The following is an 18,660-nucleotide window of genomic DNA, read 5'->3' as shown; positions in this document are numbered from 1 at the left end:
CTTTAGGTGGATACCTTAATTTTTGTTTTTCTTGTTTGTTTATAGAGTATCATGGCGTTTGAAATTGATGTATTTAACAATAACTCTAAAGGTAATTTTATATACCACTTGAGGGTTCTTCTATCATTTGATCTGATAAATCTACAGCACAGTTTCCTCTCTTGTAATCTACCACTACCATTGCTTTATCACAAACGTAATTTTTTTTCCGGACCTCTACCATTTCAACCAAATGTTTCGTCGAAATCATAAAAATAATCATAAAACTGTTTACTAATATCTCCTACGCGTTTCAACAATATATTCTGCACGTTTTGCTTACGACGAAATAACGAATGCGAATGGTTCGTTGAAATAAACGAAGCTTTGTTATAATACGTCACTATCAACTGTTACCAAGGCGCCACGGTGTCACCAGTGACCACCAATAAGATAAACGGTTCATTGAAGAAGAATGTTGTCTTACATCATTAATTTATTATTATCTTGCCATTACATACTTTGAATAATAAAAATACTTGAATAAAATAATAAGTTGCAATCAAACAGTTAATCATCGTTTTTAATTATTGCTCTGTATCGGTAACCACGAGCGCGGACCGTACACGAACAGCAGTTGGCCATAAGACGACGTGACAGCTATCTCAGAGCATTGGTCACGGAAGACGTCGGGATACCGCACCAACTAATTATTTACCGGTTATTACGCAAAGCAACTAGACTTCCCGGGTGCTGGCGCGTCGGTATCTATTATACAATCGTATCGTATCCTTTTTCTCATCCTCGTGCGCCTCCTTTGCGTTCACATGCCTCGCTAATTGTTGAAATTTTCATTATTTTCGCGGATCACGAAACGAACACAATCATATTTTTGTAGTATTTCGGAGGAAATACAGAATCGTCGAATGATAAGAAGAAGGAATGAAACGATAATGGGTAGACTAAGGATGTTCGTGGAATTTCTTATTTTTATCATGATTAAAGAGATCTTGTTTTACTCGGTAGATATCGCAGTATTCTGCTAGAATCCTAGTACCTCAGACGATGTGAATGTAATATCGGTTCATTCAATATAATTCCAACAGACATCCTTCTAACAGATCCTTGACAAAATCAAAGAAAAAAGGAAAGCGAAAGCAAAATGGCAAAACCATAGAACACATGAAAACAAAAGACATCTGTAGCGGCACTCGACAGCAAAACTTTCCAACGGTTTCTGTCCCGTGACTTGCTACACAAAGATCCTATACATGCCGGACGACGGTAGCGCTATGGTTAGCGTAATTGGTTACGAACGATCCAGACGCAGGTTCGAATTCCCACGAATTCTCCACGATTCCCTAATTGAGAGAAAACAGCAGTATCTATCACGATATATTATCCACCTCAAAACCTTTTAAGCTATGGAGATATACTTGAAAATGCAAAAAAGGAAAAAAATATGAAATCAACTTTCGAGTAATCTAAAGACAAAAATGTCAAGTAATTTGAAGTGAAAATACTAGAATTCAGATGTCGAATAATTTGAACGAGTCTTTAATTTCCCGTGGCATCGTCCTAATCAAATTGAAGGAAGATCTCGATATCAATCAGCGATATTGGTTTAATTATCTCAGCCGGTTTAATCATAGTCCTATGGTTATCCTCATTAAAATAATACAATATTTATGTTATAGAAAATTATGCGCCCACGCGATGACACATGAACGATAGGGGATAATTATATTTTTGCACGTGTCTGGCAGAATGTGAATTGTCTAAGTTTGCAGCACTTTCTAGGGACAGAACGCAATCAACCTCCTTTGAAATCCAATTTTCCACGGCAAGGACATAACTATCCCGACAGTATTTAAGCGTAATTATGAGAGAATGAGACGGAATGGAGGTATTTCATGAGGAGGAAATAGGTGTCCTGATTTAAACTTCGCTCGCGCAAATTTCGTCTCCAAAATTGATGTTCCTTAATACTCTTGTCGAATACTAATACCTTCGTATCTCTCATTCACATACTATTTTTATACAATTTTAAATAGTTATTGGTAAGCCCGGCAGGCTGAAATAAAATTATCCGTTTATCCACTTAAACTGTGAATTTTCATGCAATATTTTTATGTGCACAAATAAAAGAATATAACTTAGATGGATAAAAATTATAACAAATATTCCACATTGAATATTTTGTATATTTCTATTTGTTATATGCATTCTGTTATATTTTTGTATCTGTCAAGTTATAGTATAGTAACTGTCACAGTATAGTAACCGTGATGGTAACAGTGAAATGTGTAGCATAAAAATTTAATTTCTCTTCTATTGGGTTGGCAATTAAGTGATTGCGGATTGGCCATTTTGCCAATGGCCATCTAAAGGCAAAATCCACAATCACCTAGTTGCCAACCCAATGGTATAATTTTTACTAGTGAGGTGATGTGCGTGATAGGTGTAGAAGAATCACTCGATATTGTTCGAAAATAACTATTTATTTGTTCGCGTTCGTGGTATACATTTGCGCGGTACAATTATCGGTTCGCGATTACAAGTTTAAGTTACAAAGTTCACCAGATGTCGAGAAATTCAGATTCGCTATTACTCGCGACTGCGGACGATCAATTCAAATAGACCTCTCCCAGCTCGTCTCGCGAATCACGACAGAATGAATTTTTGTCGCCATGATGCTCCATAAGAAAACTGTGATTGGGTGTGTCTAAGGATACGGAATCATCGGATTCATTAAGAAAAGTGTTAGTTCAGAAAGTGGGGGAAATAGACGTCGCTGTTAATTGGCTAAATTTTGAGTTGGTGGTTGGGAAGGGATATTAATCGCCCTTGAGAGAAAGTTGCCAGGGAGGAGTGTCGTGCGTGAGAAAAAGCAGATTTCCTGTGTTTAACCGTAGTGAGTGATATGTGTAAGGACTGTTGAGACAAAGACTATTTGTCCCTTTAGAGAAACTTAGTTACATTAATCCTAAGATTTATAGCCAGTTCTTAGGCCAGCTGCAAATATTCGGTGAGTATGTATCGACATCTGGCAATCATCTTGTTCGAAGGGTAGAGTCTTTGTGTAGCGAGCCACGGGACAGAAACCGTTGGGAAGTTTACTGTCGAGTGCCGCTACACTAGTCTTTCCTGTGATTCTCGACGGTTGATAAAAATTCATCGAAGATGATTTCTCACAGACCGTAAAAATTTCTTTTATAAACTACAAAAACAACGTTGCTATCTTTCTACTGTATATTCCTATTGTTACGTTTCTCTCTATATTATCTATATTATCTATATATCAATATATATAAATTTATTATTCGACAAATCTTTGTAAAAGGTAAGATAAATACGACCATACTGTTCCTTGAGCAAAATAACGATTCTCGTACAGAAGCCTTGTGCCTTTCGCGTTCAAGTCAAACCTCGCGGATCATTATGGCTTGATTTGTACGCCCCAGATATGCAAAAGCGAGCGGCTCTTTATCGCACTATAAACACGCCACGGTTCCAACAGGATAAATCATAATGGAACCATTGCCAGATTTGCGAACGAACCTCTTTTCAAGTTTTCTTTTCATTCCCAGTATATACCCGATCAATTTCACTCTCACCAACTCTATTAGCGAAAGATTTTCTTAGAATCCTCTCAAGAATCCTTATTTTACGTATATTGAATTATAACGAGACACCATATTACCCATACAATCTTTCTGAAATTGCTTTTCAGAATTTACGCGACTTATGGTAATATTTAGACGTTAAAAAATATTCTTTTTTGTTATTTAATCTGTACTTTGCAATTTGTCCAACTGGACATTTGGTAAATTTTTCTAACTTTATTGCTAAATAAGAAAAGGATGGCTACCCCCAGTGGGATACCATCTTCGAGTTTGACTATTCTATGTCTTTAGTGAGGTCAGTGGGGTGTTTCCTTTTTAGTCTTTTTTCTATAAGAGTTTGGCTCGCTTCAGGAGCCAGCTGGTTCGGATGTGTTGCCGTCCTTTCCTCGTATTTTTCTGCGTACCTACCGATTTCTTCTTTCAACGTTGGTATTGTAAGTCTTTGCGTATATCCTGGTCTTTGACATACCAGAGGGCGTTCGCTATTGTTCTCAGTATCTTCGATGGTAGCGACTCTAGTTTATTTATGTGACTCAGTGCTGCTGTCCTCCATAGTGGCATTCCGTATGACCAATTGGTTTTATTATCGTTTTATAGATTTTTAGTTTATTTTCTATGCTGAGTTTAGAATTTCGATTAGTTAACCAGTACCATTTTTCTATTTTTCTAATGTGCTCTTGTAGTAATGTGGCTGCTGTTTCTGCATTAGTGTGCCTGACTAGTACAGCCATGTCGTCTGCGAATGTCAGTATTTTGCTGTTGGTAGTTGTTGGTATGTTAGCTATGTATAATGTGTATTATATTGGCCCTGAGACGCTTTCTTGTGGTGAACCTGCCTTAACGTCTTTTACTTCAGAATGTACATCCTTTATTTTTACTACAAAAGTTCTGTTGCTTAGGTGTAATTTGAATAAGTGGTGGATTTGTTCCGGGAAGTGTTTTTTGATAGTTTGTAAGAGGTTTCCAAGGTTCACTTTGTCAAATGCTTTCTCAATGTCCCTGAAGAGGGCTACACATTGTACTTAATTATTGTTACACGCGTATCTGAATATTTAATTGCATTGCAATGCTATATTTACGAAAATAATGGTTTGATAAATCTGCGAATTACAGGTAACAATAACATATTTAATTAATTTTCTAAAAAATAATATACCTCTGAAACCCATGATTTCTATATGGATATTCTACTTCCCCTTGCAATTATACAAATTTAAATTAGGTCAGTGTAAACAACGATTTTCAAATTAAAAACTTCCTGGATCTATACACATTCAAAAGCATTAACTTTAATATCTTTCCCGTTGCAATTTTATAAATTTAAATTAGGTCAGTGTAAACAACGATTTTCAAATTAAAAACTTCCTGGATCTATACACATTCAAAAGCATTAACTTTAATATCTTTCCCGTTGCAATTATATAAATTTAAATTAGGTCAGTGTAAACAGCGATTTTTAAATTAAAAACTGTCTGGTTCTATTACACATACAAAAGCATTAACTTTAATATCCTTCCCGTTGCAATTTTATAAATTTAAATTAGATCAGTGTAAACAGCAATTTTCATATTAAAAACTTCCTGAATCCATACACATACAAAAGCATTAACTTTAATATCTTTCCCGTTGCAATTATATAAATTTAAATTAGGTCAGCGTAAACAACGATTTTCAAATTAAAAACTTCCTGGATCTATACACATTCAAAAGCATTAACTTTAATATCTTTCCCGTTGCAATTATATAAATTTAAATTAGATCAGTGTAAACAGCAATTTTCAAATGAAAAACTGTCTGGTTCTATACACGTACAAAGGCATTAACTTTAATATCTTTCCCCTTGCAATTATATAAATTTAAATTAGATCAGTGTAAACAGCAATTTTCAAATGAAAAACTGTCTGGTTCTATACACGTACAAAGGTATTAACTTTAATATCTTTCCCCTTGCAATTATATAAATTTAAATTAGATCAGTGTAAACAGCAATTTTCAAATGAAAAACTGTCTGGTTCTATACACGTACAAAGGTATTAACTTTAATATCTTTCCCCTTGCAATTATCCAAACGTAAATTAAATCAGCGTAAACAGCAATTTTCAAATTAAAAACTTCTTGCATCCATACATGTACAAAAGTATTAACTTTAATATTTTTCCACTAGAAGAAGAATTTTAAAAAGGAACAATGAAATAAAAATAATAATACGAGCGTCTAGTAGATTCCATTGTAAATCCACAGCATAAAACAGGAAAAGATAGAGAAGCTCGAGGGACCTGGCAGTGCAATAATAATATCGTGAATCACGCGGTAATAAAGCTTTCAACACGGAAACGAAAACGAGCGTGGAAAGATTTCCCTGATGACGTTCCAGCGCTTAGCTCTCAATGCGTGAAAGATCATTTCTCGTGGAGGCAACAGTTGCACGATATGATATGAAGAATCGTCCAACCAACCCTGACAATGTCGACCCCTACCCATCTCTCCATGTGACGAATATTGATCATCGTCGGTGCACAGGAACCAGAGTTTCCTCCTCTATCAACGATCACAGCTGGATTCTGAATTTTGATCGAGAGAGAACCTTCCGTCTTCCCTAATCTTCCTCTTCCATTTCCGCGAACTTTTGAGAGATTGAGGTATTTCTGGTTGCGCAGATCCACAATAGATCGAAGCGATTCATGGGAAAGGGAAGGGATATCTCTATGGTGGAAAAGATAGATCCAGGGTAAACTGGAACCGATAGCAGGGAATTTCCTTCCTGTAGACGATCTTATGTGCGCTGCAGCTCTGAGCATACTTAGGTTTATTTATAGCAACAGTATATCTGCATGAATCGTACCAAAGATTTTTTTTTTTCTTATTAGTTTGTACTTTACGATTTGTCCAGCTTTGGACATTCGGTAAATTGTACCAAATTGTAGGAATTAACGAATTAGTTAACTAAATAAAAATTAATATTAATAATGAATTATTTGTGATATTTAAATTATAGGATTATTTAATTAACTTTTTTATATTTATTTATATTTGTATATATATAGTAAAGTTTAATTTTTTAATTTATGAATACTATATTTATATAAATATTGTTTATAATATAATTTTTTTCACAAAATACAAATAAATTGATATTAATGAAGTTATTATATTAAGTATATATATATATGTAAACTCCCTAGAGTTCAAGGGTGATAGGGACTTTTACGGACAGCACGATTTTCTTTGTTTCACGGACAGAACGACTTTCTTTGTTTTACGGACAGCCATTTTGAGAGACGCTCATTTGCCAAACGGACGGACAGAGAGCAACATCAGAGATAGATAAGACCACAGAAGAAAGAGTAATTATTTAAAACATTGAAGATTGACGGAGAAAGCTCGGTAGCTCAGGACGTTGTTGTTTATTTAATTATTACTGTTATTAATTGTTGTTAATTATTAATTGTTATTTACTCGTGTGTTTCATTTAAGTATCTTCACAATAAACTCGATTTTCAGACTTTAGAATCGATCGCCTGAATTACCACGTGATTAACGATCTTACATATATATAAGGCTACATTTGCTACCTTTTAATGAAATCAATAGTTTGTAAAACTAAATCAGCTGCAGATATACTGTTAAATTTACTTTCCATTCAATAACAAAGTTTTAAAATTTTCCAAGATACGAAGGAAGCAAAATGAGAGCACAGTGAAAAGTTTTTATGGAATTCCCATTAGCATAACTCTCCGTTAATAGAAGCGTCGGAATTTTAAAAATGAAAGAAGATTGAAATATATTAAAGGTAAAGAAAATTTTGCATAATTCCTAGAGGCGAGACTTTTTTGCAGTTCTGATATTTTCACAATTATGAGAAATGGAAGAAGGTGGTGATTTGAAAATACCATAGAATTCCTGTAGATTTCTTTATTAGGATGTATTGGGTTGGCAATTAAGTGATGTTGCCAAGTTGCCAACTCAATATATAACTCGCTTTGGTAATAACATTTGTCAAGAATTTCTATACATTCAAAATATCCCACGTTTTGCAAGCATTTCCATTAAAACATTTCGCCCAAACAAGTGTCGGCCATTTGAAGGTTTAAAATGGTGGTTAATGAAAAATCATTGAATTTGTGGCGGCACTCGACAGCAAATACTACCGGACGACGGCAGCGCAATAGTTAACACTTTAGGTTATGAACGTTCGGGACTCGCGTTCAAATCCCGGCACCCGTGGTCCGATATTTCTTTCCACGCGTCTAAATTAGAAGAAAAGCAACAATACTCCAGTAGTGACATCTACACCCGCAACTATAACTATCACGGCCTATGCACCTCAAATTTCTCTTCCTTTTTCCTCGTTGTCTCTCTTCGCGTTAATTTACAGGATACGTTCGACCGCGCGAATATTCTAAGATAATTATCTCCAAGCAATTTACAACACGAAACACGGAATTTCACGATCGTGGTGAACGTTAGGTGGGCAAAGGGAAGCTTTTGACAAAAACGTTTTATCCGAAATCGCCTGCGTCTCCGTAATTAAAATTCTAAAAAAATTCGCTTGAACGAAGTATCATCTGGTTTTTCGAGAAAATTCAGCCGCTGATAAATTAATAAAGTGCTTTCAAATTAGCAGAGGAATCGTGTCCTAGTTCTGAGAACGAACAGTCTCGGTTTCAATCGAAACGGACATGTTTCTCCTTTTTTCCCAAGAACTTTCTACTCGTGGAACATGTCTATCGAAATGTCTGTCTCTTGTCGAGGAATCTGAAATTTCAGTAGATTAAATGCTCTCGTAATGAGAAAGATCTTACTCGACAGGAATTCAATAATCTTTTTAATTAAAACCTTTGCAGAATTTCAGATATAACCTGCTTTACCATTAGATTATTACTTAATATATGTTATTTCGAGATAAACATTTTGAAATGCAGATCGTTAATCGAATCTTCGTTTGATGTTTAACTGAAATGATATGCTTCCTCTTGCAATTATACAAATTTAAATTAAATCAGGGTAAACAGCAATTTTCAAATTAAAAACTACCTATATCTATATCTATATATATATATATATATATAATTTGAAAATCGCTATACAATATTTATACAATTGCGAGAGCCAGATCTATATATATAAATTAATACTATGTATAAATTAATTGACAAAAACCTGGTGATAGAAATCTTGGCTGTTTCACAAAGCTGTTTCATTTTCACAAAGTTTATATATCATAAGGATGACCAAAAAAAAAAGGAATAATACAATTATCAAATAACAATAATATACAAAATCTCGTAAAAAGCATTTCATTGTTACCAGAAATATTGGTCGCTGAATAACCCAGATGATAAAAACAGCAGAACGCAGATCGTAAACTATTGGACGTAAAATATAAAAATGTATACACGTTCGAGAAAATCAAGGCGCGATGGAGGTATCGTAAACCTTTCAAAGAATCAAGAGAATCGTTCGAGCCTCGCTAATAAATTTGTAGAAACCGTAAAACGTTCTCGACTGAATATTTTTCCACCTCGACTGCATTCGAACGATATTGAGAAATCGTTGAAGAGTGGATAACAATGTGAAACATTCGGTAACGGCGATAATAGCAAGTAACAATGTATTCGCGCTCGCTAACCGTACAATGGGCGACGCGTGTGTATCGTGTATCGTATACAGAGCAACTACTCGAAACAGGTCAACTGTTCCAGCGTTCTCTTCTCCATCGATAGAAGTATTCGTGTTTCTAGCCAACATTTTGTCGCCCCAACGAGCAATTGCCCCGGACGATTCTATCGGTCGAGGTTAATCCTTTTGTTTCTATCGCAAGTTCACAGGAGGAGAAATGGGAGGAGAAAGGCAGATACTGTTGTATCGTGGTTCAGTTTTTTAGATTAATGCATCGCGATCGTGTCTCGCCCTCGAATGCTTTAAGAACGTCTACTCTCGCCTCGAGGCGAGATATGGATACAAATACTTGACTGAAACGAACAAACAAATACAGCGTGCTGATACGTTTTTACCGTCCGATGATACGGAAAGAGCTATGGTATATCGATGGTAACAGAGCCGGACTGACTATGTGGTAGTGTAGTCCCTGTGATGTTTCGTTTTCATGTAGTACGTATGTTTGCTGTGTTATTCAATATTTACGCATTTATCACCACAGGCGTTTTTTATGATCGTGTACGATTTTTACAATATTCCGCTCTTTCGTGAAAATGTTTTGATATGTTCTGCAAAACTACGTTTCACACTAATAAAAGTATCAGAATAGATTTTTAACAATTTCATGCGATCATGTTGGTTTTCTGTAGTATCCTATTGCTTTTAAACAATTTTCACTTAGTTTCATCTATCGAATACATTGCTTAGACGATCTAATATTACGTTTCTTCTTATCGTCAAGTTTGCTCTCTTATCACCACTTGCGGAAATGGTCAGGAGCTACTCTGCCCTTTGACTGGAGTATTGATTGGACATTGTTTCGACCAAGTAGCACAAAAACGTATTATAAAATTGCTCGCGCTACTACGAACTGACGCTGTCACGTTGAACAAAGGAAAGAGCGCGATACTAGGCGAAATTAATTGTTCGTTAGTGAGGCTCAACGGTGACTTGCCATTCGTAAGCCAGAGCTGGCGTGTCACACACTACGCCCGTATCGAATGTGCCGACAGCTTCTTTCGCACCGCCTCTCGGTGACACGACATTTTTACATGCATTATCGGTTTTCCAAACAGCCGTATTTCAGCGAAACGAAATCCGGCTGTGTAAAACGTGGTGCGTTAATAAACATTTCCTGTCCAGTCGCAAAAATCGCTGACATTTTAACAGTCTCAAATTGCATTCCCTCGTTCCATTTTCCCTCGATCCGTTCGCTCTTCGTGCATGTGTAGCACTCACAAAAATCCACGTCGCTACGTGTGACGAGCACCATCGTGCCGGTTCGTGCATGAAACAGCATGTTCCCTACGATAATAGGAAAGAGATAAGACCAAGGAAAGAACAAAGGAGATAGACAAGGAAGAGAAAAAGAAATCACGAAAGTAGGAGAGGGAGAAGAGAAAGGAAGAAGTAGCAACTTGTATCCGTAGTCGGTGAACGTAGTACACACTCCATAGAGTGGAGCAGCGGCAGACTGCTTCCGGTAATGAAACTAGACATGAAGAGAAAGTTCGAAAGAGAGAGGGACACAGGGCAGGCAGGCAGACAAGCAGGCACGCACGCACGTTGGGGACGTTAAACGGCCTAAGGGATGCTGGAGGGGATATAGGAGGTTGAGGTCGCATTGATTTTGTCTAGACAGGGTGGAGACTAACTGTGGCATCGTCCTTCGCTCACCGTTGATATTCCGGCATTCAGTGTGGCCGGTGTACGCACCTGCACTCTCGCTTGCAACCGCGTTTCATAGTTCTAACCATATACCATATCCTCCTTAAAATCCACGTTTCTTCGTCGTGTGGTGTTTTCATTCTCTATATCTCTATCTTTTTCTCGTACGGCGTGTTATTCCTCTGGATCTCGATTTATCTGAAAAACACGTGAAGTTAGATCACAGTTCGCGAGTGAAAGCTTAACCATCTATGTATCATTACCTGTAAAATTCACGTTTCTTCGTTGTACGTAGTTCCTACGAGTTTTCATATTTCTTTGCAATTAAATATTTCTTCTCTCGATTAAATCTTTCTTCTTCGTCTGTTTCTCGGGAGCGCGTCGGGAACGCGTGAAATTCGGTTACAGTTAGCGAGTAATAACCTAACTATATCTATCATTCTTCGTCACGTGTAGTTGCCCCGTGTTTCTCCGCTTTTCTATATTCCTTGCGATAAAATATTTCGTTGATCGATCTCGATTTATTTTCTCTGTTTATTCGGCGTGAAAACATACGAAATTTGAGGAGGTTGGTGAGGTTAAAATACCTGTGCGGAACGCGCGTTCACGCGTAGTCTGTGTGGTTCTAGAGCTTTCACTTAAACGTTCGACGATAGTATCTTTGGAAAAGTGGTGTGGAAGGAGGCGTAGGAGAGGCTCGATGGCTGGCTTTGGCTGGATCATGGATCCGTTGCAATTTCTGGCGTCGTGGTATGTTTTCAAATAAAAGTCTAGCTGGACAAATTGTAAAGTACAAATTAAATAATAGAAAAAATAAAATAAAAGCGGGCGACCAGAAGGATAGCAAGAAAGTTCCATGCTACAGTAACCAATTGCTACGATTAGTTTGCTAATTGGCCACTAGTCGCGATCTTACCCGATTATTGATCAATTATCGAAGAAAGTATATTTCTCTTTTCTTCGTCGAATACGAACGAGACACGAACATCTGACATAATTGTTTATTTAACGAACGTAAAACTGAAACCTTTTTACATGATAGTGAATTACCAAGTGACAAAGCATAGGTTATAAACATCTATTACACAAACAGTTTTCATATTCTTACAATTTTGTATCGCAAATACCATCGATCGAATTGTAATTCGTACAATTCACTTGTAAATCTTTGCCTTATTGCCAAGCTAGTTGCTGTCGAGAGAATTTATAAATATTGCTAATTTCGCTAAAATTTGTTCAATAGTATTAACCCTTTGCACTCGGAATTTTATTCCAACGCTTAGCGACTATATTGTACTCAAGATCTACTTCTTGCATATAGTCATCACTATCACTACTGTCAAAGTCCTTATTTATTTCGCGCCTTTCACTCGTTGTAAATATTTAGAGGGTGACAGGTATACAATTTTCAAACTCTGAGCAGATTGATATAAATTAACTAAGTAAGCCAGTTCGGTAAGAGTGTCGATACCGTGTGCGCGACATCTATTGATCTGGACATGAAAGAATGTCGAGTGAGACTGGACAAAGGAACTCCTGAGATAAAAACTGATGTCGAATCACACTCCACATAGAAGTGCAAAGGGTTAACTCGATCGTGCAAGAAGCTTTTGAAGCACCATCAACCAGTTGCAAGAACTGGCGGAGATCGTAACGGTGAACGAAGCAAAATCTTTGCCAGTTAAGAAAATGCTATTATGGTTATCATTCAAACAACTAGAATCCGGTTGATCGAAAGATTCGAAAGTTTTAAGAGGAAAGAGTAATTAAAACGAAAAGTCCAGTTGGTTGTACAGGGATCATGGAATCGTGTATTTTATCAACGAATCGGTCAGCTAACGAGCTGCAGCTCGTTACGCGTCACGCTATTTGAGACCAACAAAGAGTCGCTGCATGAAGCCAAGAGAAAACAGAAATATGATCCGTAGAGAAAGCCGGGTATCGATGCAATTGTTCGTTTTGGAAACATCCTCAAACTCAATGTTCTCGAACAATACGTAATACCTTCAAAACCTATTGCAAATAGTATAACACGAGACGTATGATATACTATATATTTCGTATTTTTAATGTTATTATACATAACACAGTTATTACTATCTCGTTATTGCTGCCTATACTTATTGTATACTATACTTCTGAGAAAAGAGACTCACAAGGCTGCGTCGAAAGTATTACTTCTAGCATTTTAAGTGAATACTTATACAAAATGATACTTACATAAATACAATTAAAAAGCCGAAACCCAAATAGAGAATTACCTTGCCTACCGAACGTTATAGAGAGGATTATACGTTGGATAAATTTCTATATTTTCATAAAAATTGCCTCTTCTTTATATTTATGAAACGAATGAAAGTCTGTATACATCTCTAATAGACCTATAGAATCTTTCTTCCAGAGAGTTCCCCGAATTTACGGAATGTCAGTAATTTGGAAAGAAAGTTGGATAGATCGAATGGACGAGCGTTCCTCGTGGAGAAATATGAAACGTAGATCGGCGACGAGACGTTAAAAGTAAATAAAATTCGACGAAATACCCGATAAGATAACTTGATCCGCTTAATTTTGTAAATGTTCATTCATCCGTCTCGTTGCCAGGCAAGTGAACAATTGGCAACACAGCCATATTCTCGTATAAAGGTCACGTTTGAAACTGAGTTCGCTTCGAGGTAAAAAAAAGATATACAGACGAAAAAAAAGATAGGAAAGGAAATATGCAGACGGAGCTGCAACTCTATTGTTGCGACATATCTAGATAGAAATGAAAACTATAAAAGGGGAAAAGCTGTGCTAATATCGAAACGATGCTCGACATGCTGTTCGCAAAATATTAACGAAACATCAGTCGCGATATCGCTGACATCGAAGTAAATCGGTCGATTCACAGCAAACGAAAATATTTAGCCGACCCATCGTTTGTTCTCGTCATTTCTTTTTTCCTTTCATATCCGTTTTTTTTTTATTCTCTTTTTTTTACGATTCGTTATGATTCTTTCCTAGCTTGGAACGAATATTACGAGATACAGAGGATGTATCATAAAACACGAATGGGTATATTGTTGTCTATTAGCGTGTTCATTGGATGTTCGCGTGCGTTATTAGAACACCCGATAGAGTGGCTCGTCTGCTTTGCTTGCGACGGATGTTCGAAACCTTCGAGCGAGATTCTACGAAATGAGTAGCTGTTTTAACGCTCGACACTTCGGTCAGGTACAAAAAAGAAAGGAATTTCATCTCGTCAATATTTGTATTTCATTGTCTATGTAATTTGAATTTTTTTTTTATTTCTCAAAATGATTTGGATTTTATTTGGAATAAATTTGGATATTTAGAAACGTAGTCGTTCGAATATCTGATAAAATGATATTTTTACAGATATACGTTGAACGAAAGCATTTTTTGTAGTCTTCTCGAGAACTGTACTTTAACTATAGTTCTCTGTATCATAAATTATTATACTATAGATGGACAAATTGCTGTTCAAAGTTTAACTCCAACATTTCTCAAACGTCTGATGCAAACGAAAATGTCATTATTAATCGAATGAATTAAACGAACTTTTCAACATCCTGTTTCATAAATGAATAATATTCTGTGCACGTTCGTTACGAATATCGTCTGCACTCGTAACGGAGAAATAAATAGAACGAAAACTTTTAATCTCTGCTTAATTACCAACGAGAAGAGAGAGAAAGAGTTGATTAATTGACTCAATAATAAAATCCAATGTAATTCCAGTTGAATTCTAATTTACAACTTACCTACGTAACAGCATCGGTTATTCTGCCAATAAATATTTCGTCAAAAAGTTGCTATCTTTCCATTTCATAATTAAGGCGATTTAAGACGATGAGAAAAGAAACGAACATCGTAAAATTTGTTTGTTAGATTAAAGAAAAAAAAGTTGTCCTTTTCTTTCACATTCATAGACCGTTCCTGCGAGAATGAGTGCAATTATTTTCGGTTAAAAAAGCTCGATTCGTAGATCGGACTTTTCCTTTGGAGGAAAGGGGAACAAAATTTTAGAGTTCATTAGTATTCATTAAAAACATCGCAAGCAACGTAAGCTCATTAAATGTAAGTTGTGAGATCTCTTCTCCAAACTCTTCTCTATGCTACATTCGATAATTATCTCAGGAAACGAACGAAGCAGCTTCGTTGCCGTGAAAAGCTCAGACTATTGGTGAATGCTTCGAAAAATGAAAACTAGTTCTAAATTACAGACCCTGTTCAGGTTGACTGATAGAGCAACGAGTGGATGAATTTGTAATAGCAAAATATATTGAAGCAAGTATAAGTACAAGTATAGTGTATGAGGTTAAGATCAAATAAACTGTTGCCATTATTTATTAATTTAATGTGTGATATTGTTGAGGTTAAGTGATAGAGGAGAGTGGATGAATTTGTAATAGAAAATTATATTGAAATAACTACAAGTATAGGTATAGTGTATGAGGTTAAGATCAAATAAACTATTGCCATTATTTATTAATTTAATGTGTAATATTTTTGAGGTTAAGTGATAGAGGAGAGTGGATGAATTTGTAATAGAAAATTATATTGAAATAAATACAAGTATAGGTATAGTGTATGAGGTCAAAATCAACAATTTATTTATCATTATTTATTAATTTAATACACGATATTGTTCAGGTTGACTGATAGAGGAACGACTGGGTGAATTTGTAATAGAAAAATATATTGAAATAACTACAAGTATAGGTATAGTGTATAAGGTAAAAATCAACAATTTATTTATCATTATTTATTAATTTAATACACGATATTGTTCAGGTTGACTGATAGAGGAACGAATGGATGAATTTGTAATAGAAAGTTATATTGAAATAACTACAAGTATAGGTACAGTGTATGAGGTCAAAATCAACAATTTATTTATCATTATTTATTAATTTAATACACGATATTGTTCAGGTTGACTGATAGAGGAACGAATGGATGAATTTGTAATAGAAAGTTATATTGAAATAACTACAAGTATAGGTATAGTGTATAAGGTAAAAATCAACAATTTATTTATCATTATTTATTAATTTAATACACGATATTGTTCAGGTTGACTGATAGAGGAACGACTGGGTGAATTTGTAATAGAAAATTATATTGAAATAACTACAAGTATAGGTATAGTGTATAAGGTAAAAATCAACAATTTATTTATCATTATTTATTAATTTAATACACGATATTGTTCAGGTTGACTGATAGAGGAACGACTGGGTGAATTTGTAATAGAAAGTTATATTGAAATAACTACAAGTATAGGTACAGTGTATGAGGTCAAAATCAACAATTTATTTATCATTATTTATTAATTTAATACACGATATTGTTCAGGTTGACTGATAGAGGAACGAATGGATGAATTTGTAATAGAAAGTTATATTGAAATAACTACAAGTATAGGTATAGTGTATAAGGTAAAAATCAACAATTTATTTATCATTATTTATTAATTTAATACACGATATTGTTCAGGTTGACTGATAGAGGAACGAATGGATGAATTTGTAATAGAAAGTTATATTGAAATAACTACAAGTATAGGTATAGTGTATAAGGTAAAAATCAACAATTTATTTATCATTATTTATTAATTTAATACACGATATTGTTCAGGTTGACTGATAGAGGAACGACTGGGTGAATTTGTAATAGAAAGTTATATTGAAATAAGTACAAGTACAGGTATAGTGTATAAGGTAAAAATCAACAATTTATTTATCATTATTTATTAATTTAATACACGATATTGTTCAGGTTGACTGATAGAGGAACGAATTGATGAATTTGTAATAGAAAGTTATATTGAAATAACTACAAGTATAGGTATAGTGTATGAGGTCAAAATCAGATAAATTGTTATTATTTACGTTGAAGTGGTCACCACTTCTAAGAAAACTCCACATCTGGTCTTTTTAGTTTTCTCAAGCACTGAAGCCACCGACAGCGTACAGACAATAGACTGAGACGAAGGCAGACCATAGACGGTAGACAGGCGACGATGACTTTGTCACGTAAAATAAGGAAGAAATTTAAAGGAAAGAAAAAAAACTTTATTTTTTCCTCGTTTATACACTTCTGAACTCTAGCCGTGGCCGTTCGAGACTGAGGCTCTTACAATATCTTCTTACTTTCGATGACATCTGTTTCTTCTTTTGTTTTTCATCCTTCATCATCCCCACTACCCTGTAGGCGTACGTGACTGTTGCTACGCTTCTAGAACATTCGGTGGAAGGACCGTTAGGACATAGATGAACCCTCAGGTACTCCGGCAATATACATTGTCGCCAAGGTCGCCATGTGTAATGTTCAAGTATCGGCTGTCTGGAGAATGTTTAGAAGTGGTCGCCTAAGGTGACGTCAGGGAAAAAAGTTTGGGGTTACAACTTCGGGACTTTCAGTTATAGGGTAACACTGCTAGCGTGCGGGTCGTGACCAGCTGAAATTATATTCCTACTTGTACTTACACTTCAGTATTAAAATATATTTTCTACTTTACGATTTATCCACGCGTTCTTCTGTTCATACATCTAATAACCTCAACAGGTTATAGGCCCAAAGCTGTAAATTATAAAGTAGCTACGCGAAGTGAATAAATTGTTAAAGTGTTGTGCTTTGTAAAGTAAGTGATAGTGGTAAAATGGAATCAACAAGTGCGAAGATCGAGATGTTACGTGGCGAAGAAAACTGGCTCCAGTGGCGTTTTGTCATGCGTACGCTTTTGGAAGAAGATGGCGACCTGATCAACGTGTGTGAGGGGAATCTGTGTGATCCAGGTAACAGCGCGGAGAAAGAAATCGCCCGTGAAAGATTTTTGAAGGCAGATCGGTTAGCAAGAAAATTAATTGTGACCTCAATAGGAAGGAAACCGTTGGACCTTCTTTTATCTTGCACAACAGCACATGATATGTGGAAAAAGTTGAATGCAGTATATGACATGAAGTCGGATGAGAATCTAAATATAGTCCAGAAGCAATTCTTCGATTTTAAGTGGGAAGAATCTGAAAATGTCTCTCACAATTTATCAAAGTTGGAACTGATAGCGGCGAAGATGAAAGCCCTTGGGAGTGAAATTGGCGAGAAAATGCTGATATCTCGCATTTTATCGGTGTTACCGAACAAATTTAACCACTTTCACAGTGCGTGGGATTCGGCGGAAGAAGAAAAAAAGACTTTAGACAGGCTTAGTATCAGGCTGATGACGGAAGAAATCAGATGGAAGAAAAACGACCAGAAAACATCGGTGGCGTTAGTAACAAGAGGTAACAATTATAAAAGGGAACGACAGAAGCAGTCAAGCAAACGTGAATACGAGAAACAAGGACCAAGCTGTTTCAACTGTGGAAAAGTTGGCCATCTAAAAAAGGATTGTTTTAGATGCTTTATATGCAAAAGGAAAGGTCACACCAGTAAAAATTGCTTTAAAAATAATAAAGAAAACAATAGTAGAGACGACCAGGAACCCAGAAATCAAAATCGAGATCACAGCGAAATTGGTCTATTAGAAAGCACCTCAACGATACAAGCGGCAAACCATGATGTTTGGATATTCGATTCAGAAGCTACGGATCATATGACAGGTCAACAAGAATGGTTCAGCGTCCTCGAAAAATTCGACAACACGGTGAAAATAGAGATCTTTAAGTATATGCTACGTGTAGAGAATACTACTGCTTTGAAATTAATGCAGAATGCAGAATTC

General features: G+C 35.7%; 2 long non-coding RNA genes across 4 annotated transcripts; both read left to right on the top strand.

The window, feature by feature from the left end:
• The first annotated feature begins 2,512 nt into the window (after positions 1-2,512).
• On the top strand, positions 2,513-6,999 carry LOC126926468 (uncharacterized). Of its 3 annotated transcripts, none has more exons than XR_007714632.1 (4): positions 2,513-4,827; positions 4,935-5,041; positions 5,150-5,256; positions 5,578-6,999. It is a non-coding gene; the product is annotated as an uncharacterized LOC126926468 (long non-coding RNA). The 3 variants fall into 3 exon arrangements; XR_007714633.1 differs by lacking the exon at positions 5,578-6,999 and adding an exon at positions 5,364-5,517; XR_007714631.1 differs by lacking the exon at positions 5,578-6,999 and having other exon boundaries at positions 5,150-5,517.
• Positions 7,000-11,092: 4,093 nt separating this feature from the next.
• On the top strand, positions 11,093-11,756 carry LOC126926480 (uncharacterized). The gene is made up of 2 exons (XR_007714648.1): positions 11,093-11,218; positions 11,561-11,756. It is a non-coding gene; the product is annotated as an uncharacterized LOC126926480 (long non-coding RNA).
• Positions 11,757-18,660: the final 6,904 nt, after the last annotated feature.

This window comes from Bombus affinis, chromosome 18 (genome assembly GCF_024516045.1).
Source record: "Bombus affinis isolate iyBomAffi1 chromosome 18, iyBomAffi1.2, whole genome shotgun sequence".
Taxonomy (NCBI): Eukaryota; Metazoa; Arthropoda; class Insecta; order Hymenoptera; family Apidae; genus Bombus; species Bombus affinis.
The sequence above is the reverse complement of the archived record's forward strand: the minus strand, read 5'-3'. Positions and strand labels throughout refer to the sequence as shown.